We start from the raw sequence: 9752 nt of genomic DNA, 5'->3' as shown, positions 1-9752 counted from the left end.
AAAATCATCTTTCCTTGAGTTGCAATCGAGAGTTTTCAACACAGGCAAACAAAACTGTTGTTGAGAACAACAACCTGCTGGTCACAGTGGAGGCCAAACCTTGGCCACTTTGTATTAAGCCTTTGAAAGTCTGATCCCACTTTTCTTGAATCAGCTTTATTTTACCCTGAAGGTCCTGCAGCTCCCGACAGGCTGGAGCACCGCTCACAAAACGTTGCCAGCCCCCTTGGTCATGGCTCCAGGCAGACTTAAGGGGATGATCACTAGAAGTGGGGCTTCAGGAGGCCAACCGGGACATGCCCCATTGGAGAAGGACGTCCAGGAGTGATCTCCAGGAGCCGGGCTGCCCTGCGCCGTGGTGCTGCTCAGCCACCCAGCACCATGCAGGGTGGTCTCCACGCAGGGGATGGCAGGTACCACCACGGCTGTTTGCGGCACTGTGACAATGGAGGATTGCAGCACCTGTGAGCCTGTGGAAACCAGACATCCCTTTGATCAAGATTAATGCAGACAACACAGCTGCACCGAAGGCTCTCGTTCATTAGTGTCTAGTTACTGCTGTGATATGCTTGCACAGAAGCATATGCCATCTTCCATAGACGACTGTTAAAATCTTAAGGGCTTACTCATTGATGAATTTAAGATGCTTTAATCCTTCACCCCCTTTTAAAAAGACTTGTAATGCACAAAGAGACTGATTTTCTCTTGGAGCACCTGGAAACAGTAGCTGCTGCGTGTCCCAGATGGCAAGTGATGCTCTACCTTTGCTTCCTATCAGTATTAGCAGCGGAGGAGGGATGGCATTTGCTGGCATAGGAATTCTACAAAAAATCACCAGAATATTAAACATAGTAAGGAGAAGGGCTATGAGGATGATCATTTTTTTTACTATTCTATGGGGCTTATCCAGAAATATCACAGAAACCACCGAGTGAAGATGGGAACTTGTATCCCATGGCAAATCCATGGGAAGTCCATACCTTCCCTCCACTGACAGGAAAGGGGACCAGGGTGGCTAGCACAAGCCCAGCAATGGCAGCAGACAGGGAAGTGATGAGAAAGCCTTGGCCCCAGGTTTCCCGTAGTTCTCTAATTTGATTTTTTTCCCCCCATTTCCCTTCAGCTGGCCTTCTATTTGCTCTTCAGTGAGACCTGGGGTGCCCTGTCATTTCCAGGCTGTAATGACAAAAAAATGTACTCCGCTTAATCACACTTCTAAAAGCACCTCGTCACTTTGCTGAATTGCATACACTCGGGATGTCTCACCATTGTAGCTAATCCCCTGCACAGCACAAACAGATCGGGCCAGCTGGTCCATGCTCATAACTACCTAACATTTCTTCCGTCTAATTCCCAAAATGAAAGCAACTTTGCAGTTAGTGCAGATCTCTACCAGTTCATTTATAGCAGAATAGCTCATCTAAGTGCTAATAGAAGTCTTTGATTACCAGTGTATTCATGGAGATTTAAACTCCAATTGAAATAATTAATTCCTTGTCCACTATAGACAAAATGAAATGGTGCTAAAGACTGGAACTGCATGGAAGAATATTTTCATTAAAAACTGAATATACCCATTTACCAATTTTAATTAGAGTGGCATCATTTGCATTGCTATAGTTAAAGGCCTATTGGTATTTCTGGTATAAATAGATTGTTGTTTATCGTAACTTCTCAGTATGCATTTGCACTGAGATAGAACATGACAGGATGTATTAGCCTGTTTTTAAAATGTTTTTTAAAATGTTAATTTAATACATTTTCAGTGTAAGTACAAATTTAAACCCAGCTCTGATAGGAATTAAATGTCTCTACTGTAGAGCTGTGTTGTACTAGAAAATCCTTTTAGCATTAACCAAATGAGCTTCCTGCCCTGAAAAACATTTTCTGAGTTTTCAGGTTTTTTTCCTACTCCCTATATTAGGATGAGGCCAAGACCCTGCCAAAGTTATTAACAACAACAAATACCGGCAGAAAAATAAGCCTTGCCTTAAACTATCTTGGGAACGCCAGCCTTTGACGCCCATCTTTTGATAGATTCAGGCAAAAAACTTCTCTCTGATCTTCTGCACCCACAGTGCATGGCTTACTAAGGTATTTGGGGCTCACTTCTCACAGCTTCTTGCGCTGGTGTGTCCCTACGTTACCCTTGATGACTTCCCTAACAATCCTCCTGGTGTCTCACCTCTAGCTTTGCACAGAAATTTTGCCTGTGAACTGAGAAATTTTCCCAGCCCATTGGCATTTGCCACCAGCTGTAGTCCCAGCTCCTCTCTGCTTCATCATGCTCCTCTGTACACCCCTGCAGGTGCTTACATAGGCTTTTTGGGGAAACACCTCTCTCCAAGTGACCTTCCAAAAGAGATAAAAAATCCTATGGTGCTGCCACTTCTGCTCCTTTTCTTCCACACACACACTACCTAGGCATCAATTTTAATTTGTATGAGCAGTAATGAGGGGCCATAACTATTTATGAGCCCTGTTATGCCAGCTCCTGTGGGACAGCGTCCTAGCCCTCAGTGTGCTTGTGAGCAGAGGCTATACAGTTTCACTTACGAATTAACCACCTAGGTTTTGTGTGAGCATGACGATGGTCATCCCCATCCCCGCTGCACAAAAGTACTGGCTGCCAAGGTGTAGTCATCTGCAGGTGGAGAGTAGCAAAGCTGCCCATGCCATGTCTCTGCTTAGCTTTGTGCAGAAAGAGAGGAAGAGAGCTGGCAGAGTAACTGTCCCAGTGTAAAAACACTTCTGAGCTGAGGAAGGTGAAGTCCAAGGAGGTGCAGCAGAGAGATGTTGAGGAAAGACAGTCTGGTCAGGAAAAGTATCTTTTCTTCCACTCGCACATCTCCTTGGCAAACAGGGTCTTCCAAGTTTTCATGTAAAGGACACCTTGTTTGAGATTTTTTTGTATATATTTATTACAAAAAGAAGAAGGTTAAGAATTTTGATAAAAGCTCTCATTTCATCAGACAGCACAGAGCGAATGAAAACATTTCACTCTGGTCTCCCCGTTTCCCTTCTTTGCAGGCAGCAATGACGTGACTTACCCAGGCTCACACAGGATGCCTATGCCCAACCCAGGATCTGAACCAGTTCCTGAGATTTCACCTTCGGTTTTATACAGATCCTTCCTTTTTCTTGCAGAGGAGCCAAAAGGGGATTAAATACAGGTTCTGTGTGTATAGAACCCCAAAGGCAAATGAAATTTGACTATTGAGCTGTGTGCATCCCTTTCAGGCATAAGGAATATAGTCCGAAGCTGATTCTGCATTTCTGAACTCTCAAATTTACTATTATTTTACACACTCGTCCACTCAGACAAGCCCATTATGACTTTTTAATTTCTATTCTTGCCCCATGGGTGTAAAAATTAAGCCTTGCCACTGCAGAAGGACAATTGAATAGCTCCTGGACGACGTTCCAGCAGAAGGAAGTGGGAGCTCACATAGCATTGCATCTCTCCCAGCAATATCAGTGTCTTTTAGAAAGAGAAATAGCAAACACCTGTATTTACTAAGTGATAAACATGTAAATTAAAGTTCAGGGTTTCTTCTACCAGCTTGCTAGAAGCTATGAGTTATTTTTCTCACTCCAGATACAGCTGTAACACACTGCCAATGCAAAGCAGCTTTCTCTTATCCATACTGATTGTCATATAGAGACCAAGCCCTCATTGTTCACATCCATGCCATGTTTACCAATTCCAGTGCTAGGTGCTGGGAGATGATTGGGATATATCTTGGATTCCTTTAAGCTATACTGCACGGGTGACTCTAAGAAGTACCCAACAGATCATTGTTGGACAACTTCTCTTCCATTACTGACTTCAAGTATGTATGTTATTTTTGCCTGACGCTGCTCCCAGACTTATCAGCCCTGGACACTGGTGTGCTCAGCTGGTGTGCTCTTGCAGTGGCAGCTGAGCCAGCACAATTTTAGAGAGCTATCATTGGTTACTGAGGATGTCAACCAGTCATGCACATACTCAAGTGCACCCCAAGAGCACAGCATCATGAAAGATGGCTGCATAACAAGATCCTCAAGTAGTGGCTTTGCTGAACGTCTGACTCCCTTCCTATAGTTAGATGTAGTGTTCGATACGCCACCAGCACTCATTGCCTTGTGGGCAATCAGCTGAGTGAATGGGAGCAAAATAGTGCTGGAACTTGGCTATTCCTGCTCAAGCAGGCAAAATCCTGGGGCTTGTCATATTCATGTCATATATTAATGACGAAGGTCACATTCTGGCCAAGTTCCTGATCTCAAGCTCATCTTGAACTTGGCAGAGGAAAGGTTGGTTGGCAGCATGGAGCTGAAAGGGCTGCACTGGCAATGGACAGTGATTTGTAAGTAAAATGAAGGGTGAAATGCAAGAAATGACATTATTAAGTGGATCTGCCTTCTGGAGAGGAGGAGATGGTCATGAAGACACAGAAAATGGGAATCTTGTTCAAGTTCTGTAAAGGTGATAGCACCAGTAAACATCAAATCGTAGTTGAGCAAATAAGTAGCAGCAGCAAGCACCTGGAAGCTATGCAGAGTCTGCTGAAAACATATGTGGGAAATTCAGAGTGGATGGCAGAGTGACATGAAGAAGAAATCAAAAACAGTTTGCATGGGAGACAGTTCCTTCCCATCCCTCCAGACTTGTGCCTCATCTGTTTTATTTGAGGGGTGAGATCTAGCAGCATGTTAATAGGAAAGACATCTGCTTTGCTTATAACTATGATTGTGAAATGATCAACAGTACCTTTGTAGCATCACAGTAAGGCAAAGACAAGCGAGGAACCTGCTTAAATAGGAATAAATAAATAAATAAATAGGTAGACAGGTAAATAAATATTAATCTCTATATACATTCTAAGAATCTTTTTTTTCTTCTTCTGACTATCATGTAGGCATCTGTAAAATACTAATTGGTACAGCTTTTAAAGCAAACTCTCCTGCTAGGCACCTAACTATGAATGCTACTAAGGTTGTTTATACCTCTACTTGTCTGTATAGGTACATCAGTTAATGCAGAGAGATTTGTGTCATTAACTGTACTGTGTAAAAGAGTTGGTTGTGGGTGACTTTTGGAGGTCAACTAAAACAAGGAACTTCTTCAGGGGATATAAAGAGCAGGCTCCAATTTTGCTCACTCTGATATTCACTAAATATGTGCCAAATACCCTTATGTGGCCTGTCAGCATGGAAAAACAGTCCAGAGGTGTTTCTCCATGGGCAGCGCGAAGTCCTGTGCAGTGCGAGGATCCGTGGCTCGGTCTGCCCCCCGAGTGAGGACACCCCTGCCCGCTAGCTGCGGCTGCTCCTCTTCCTCGGCGGGTGACTGCTTTCTGCTCTTCTCTCAAACACCTCCTGGCACAGCGTGCCTGCCCTCCTCTGAAAGACCCTCTCCCCATTATCTGCACCTTTGCCTTCGCAGTGCTGAACTTCATACTCAGGTGGGCATGGGGACGAAATGGAAGACCCCCCACCCACCCCAGCGTGTAGATGAGGGGGGAGCCGGGGGAGCCAGGCGAGCCAGGCTTGGGTGCTGCTCACGATTTATGCCATTCTCCTTCCTTTCTGCTTCCTGAAGACTGACTCGACACTGCAGAGGGACCAAGGTCCTCCCAAAATAGCATCTTAACCCACTGCTCACCAAGCCCCCCAAAGTGTTATTCATGAGGCAATTACAGCGAGACAAGGAACTCCTCTCTTTGTTGAAAAGATCCCTCCTATGTTGCCATGGATATGATGACCTGTTTCTAAACTCCTTTTTTTGCCCTCGCAGTATATGATCTCTACTATGATCTTTACATTTTGATCTATATTAAATATAATTTCTAAAAAAATTACTGTTCTGTTTGTATCTTGTGATCACAAAACTGTCCTGCAATAAAGTAACACCCAATTCACCCTCAGCCAGCCTTTCCAACCAAATCATCACTGAAAAGGCAAGGAGAAGGAAAAGCTGATTTGGCTGAATAGGTTTTTTGCTTGTTTCTTTGAGGGATGTTTTGTACCACAACAGCAAAGCTGAAATGGATGTGGTGAAAATAATTAATTTTTAACCATGTTCCCACATACAAGCTCAAGAGATCCAGAACTTGGGTTGGTAATGCTGGAGAAAACTATCCACGTGAACTCTGCAACTTATTTATTCATAAGCTGTGCTTGTTTACATGATGTTTGAAAGAAAAAAAATTTGGGAATAATAGAATCCACATTCAGGTAAGAAAATGAAGCAAGTATCTAATAAGAAATCACTGTGTGGGGGGATTATTTCTATTTTTTTGCTGTGATGTGTATGTACCCACAGACCTCCTTCATAGACCTCTCCTTGGCCTGAAAATGTCATACTAAGAGCACGCTTCTCCCTCTGCTATTTGTTCTTGAGAGCCTCCTTTTTCTGACAACAGCTCCTTTCGAGGCATGCAAAATGAAACATCTGTGGGTGGATCTGAAGGCCGAGCACACCTGCATTAGTGTCAGAGCGGCCTGAGACAACTGCAAAGTCACACTCACTTTTCCCTCTGTTCTGCAACAATACTCCTCAAAATGTTCTGCTTCGCTCTCACCCAAGTATTTACTCCATTTTAAGCTCTGCCTTTAAGATGCACCACAGCCGTGGCAGCAAACGCCTTTGCCCATGATGTGAGAAACAATTTTCTGGAAAGGAGGGTAAGCTGGACTCCCTAGGCTGTTCCTACCTGGTGGAGCAGGGAGAGAAGGTAAACATGGGTTCGTGAGACCTCTGTCAGCAACAGAGAAGATGAGGAGAGGTGTATTTTATTTCAGAAATAATTTGTGCTTTTATAGTCCAGCTGCTGCCGTCCATCTCCCCTGAGCTTTGACACCACGAAGCAGCACCCCAACGAGGCAGCCTTGCTGCTCTCTGTGCAGGAGATGGGGCGTCCAGAGGACACCCTTCAGGAAAGGGACCTCTGGGCTGGTGGGGGTCATTCAGCTCCGCACCAACACCCAGGACATGGGAAGTCTGGGCTGAGCTGTCTGTATCCTCAGGGTATTTGAACCCCAAAGTTGGTTTTAATGGGAAATATCCCCAATGCGTGGCTGTGGGTGATGCTGAGCTGAGATCTCCTCTGGGACCATCCTCCCGGGCAAAGCTGTGCCCACACAGCGTGGATGCAGGCGCTGCAGGGATGGGGGAGAAAGCAAGTAAGCGATGGTCTGTACCTCTAGTTCAGCCAAGCAGCCAGTCCCATCAGAAAGAGCCACCTCCAGGGCTTTTACACTTCCCACTTAAGTATTGTCAAATCAAAATACATAAATAATACTGCGAAGAGAGGGACTGAACCTGCTTAGATCCTGGTTAACAAATCCCGAAAAAATAGTGGGTGATATTAGAGATAAGGACTGTGAATTTGGTTAATCTATCATGCAAAGCTAAGATAACGGTAAGTGGTGTTTCTATAACGAAAATCTGAACAATGTGCAGAGAACAGGTTTTTTAAGTTAAAAATGCTGCTGTAACTTAAAAGGAAGTAACTGGTTACTGTGCTTTGTGCAGTGCTATTTGCAGCATCATTAAATCTCCCCTGAAATCTCGCTATTGGAAACTGGATTTAGCCAGGGCCCATTATGAGCCTAGATGACTGTACAAAATTGCCTGCTTTATTCATACAATGATGCCTAAAATGTTTAGACGGGTGCCTTAAATCAGGCATCTCTCTATTTACATTCCTAAATTGGAGTCCATTTGTTATTCATGGCTTGCTTACCTGCAACAGATAGATTGGGTTGTTCATACGACCCATCCCATCCCGTCTCAGGGGAGTCTGGTGTAATTAAATATTCCTCATTTCCTAGCAGTACACTGAACTTTCTACAATGTAACCCATTCCAGAGGTTTTGGCACTTATACTCGGCTATCTCAGCCGGCACCTAAATATGTGAAAGGCAGTAGCGGGAGGTGGGTTTAAAAAAAACCCTCCTAAATATTTATCCAAATTTAATCAATTGATCTTCATATTTTCCATAAAAAATCAATATTGGAATCAGTGTGTGGGGTTATCAGAGGGTCAAGTTATGAGTTTGCTGAGGGTTTGCTTCACTCTGCATGCAAAGAGGAGGGTAAAGGAAAAGTGTAAAGTACTGAAAGTATTTAAAATATATTTCAGAGATGAGGGGAGATGATTTCTCTTGCTATTTTTTCCCTATTATAGTTAGTCACTGCTACACCCTTGGTACCTATAGCAAAATTTGACCTGCTTAGGCCCTTTTGTAAGTAAAGATATTTTTGTAGTGCAACAAAGAATTAGGAAGTTTTGAGATACGATTACACGCTTTTCTAAAGGGGTGACCTACTCTATCTCATAGAATCATAGAATCATTAAGGTTGGAAAAGACCTCTAAGATCATCGAGTCCAACCATCAACCCAACACCACCATGCCCAGTAAACCATGGCCCTAAGTGCCTCATCTACACGTCTTTTAAATACCTCCAGGGATGGTGACTCAACCACTTCCCTGGGCAGCCTCTTCCAATGTTTAACCACTCTTTCAGTAAAGACATTTTTCCTCGTGTCCAATCTAAACCTCCCCTGGTGCAACTTGAGGCCATCTCCCTCAGTTTCTGGGGCTCCCCACTCTCCTGCAGGTCCCTGAGAGCTCAGCTGAGCTATGGTGGTGGTCACCAATATGCCTTTCCTCCATGATAGCTCCCACATTACACATGGATGAACAACGCACATAGCCGGGGGGGAACGCACCTTGGGAGCCTCGGAGGATGGGGTGAAGGAAGCTTTGCATCAAGGGGTGCCCCTACAGTGCTGCTTCTGGGATCTGAAAATTCTCTCCTTTGTGCCAGGCTAGAATAAAATGCTTCCCAAGGTTTAGTATTTCCTCCCTGACCCGTGATGTCTTGCAGTGGGAGACACATATGATCATAGAATCATAGAATCAATCATAGAATGGTTTGGGTTGGAAGGAACCTTAAAGATCATTTAGTTCCAACCCCTCTGCCATAGACAGGGACACCTTCCACTAGACCAGGTTGCTCAAAGCACCATCCAACCTGGCCTTGAACACTTCCAGGGATGGGGCATCCACAACTTCTCTGGGCAACCTGTTCCAGTGCCTCACCACCCTCATAGTGAAGAATTTCTTCCTTATATCTAATCTAAATGTACCCTCTTTCAGTTTAAAGCCATTATCCCTTGTCCTATCACTACATGCCCTTGTAAAAAGTCCCTCTCCAGCTTTCTTGTAGGCCCCCTTCAGGTACTGGAAGGCTGCTATAAGGTCTCCCCGGAGCCTTCTCTTCTGCAGGCTGAACAACCCTTTATGATGGTCATAAAGTCATTGCAACCTGCTATCGCTAAGGGCTTTGTGGCTCTCGTCCCAGGCACCTCTGTTCCGCTAGGGTCACGTCTGTACGAATCCTGTTTTCCAGGACTGGGGAGGACTTCCATCTCCTCCCAGATGGACAACTGTCGTGGTTTAACTCAGTCGGCAACTAAGCACCACGTAGCTGCTCGCTCACTCCCCCCACACCCTGGTGGGATGGGGGAGAGAATTGGAAAAGCACAAGTAAGAAAAACTCATGGGTTGAGATAAAAACAGTTTAATAGTTGAAATAAAATGATAATAATAATAATAATATGATAATAATAATAATAATAATACACAAAGCAAGTGATGCACAGTACAATTGCTCACCCCCCGCCGACCGATGCCCAGCCAGTCCCCGAGCAGCGGCCCCCCCCCGGCCAGCTTCCCCCACATTAAGTACCGCGAACGGC

The sequence above is a fragment of the Pygoscelis adeliae genome, unplaced genomic scaffold (assembly GCF_000699105.1).
Source record: "Pygoscelis adeliae isolate BGI_AS28 unplaced genomic scaffold, ASM69910v1 Scaffold57, whole genome shotgun sequence".
NCBI classification, from domain to species: domain Eukaryota; kingdom Metazoa; phylum Chordata; class Aves; order Sphenisciformes; family Spheniscidae; genus Pygoscelis; species Pygoscelis adeliae.
Note: the sequence above shows the minus strand (reverse complement) of the source record.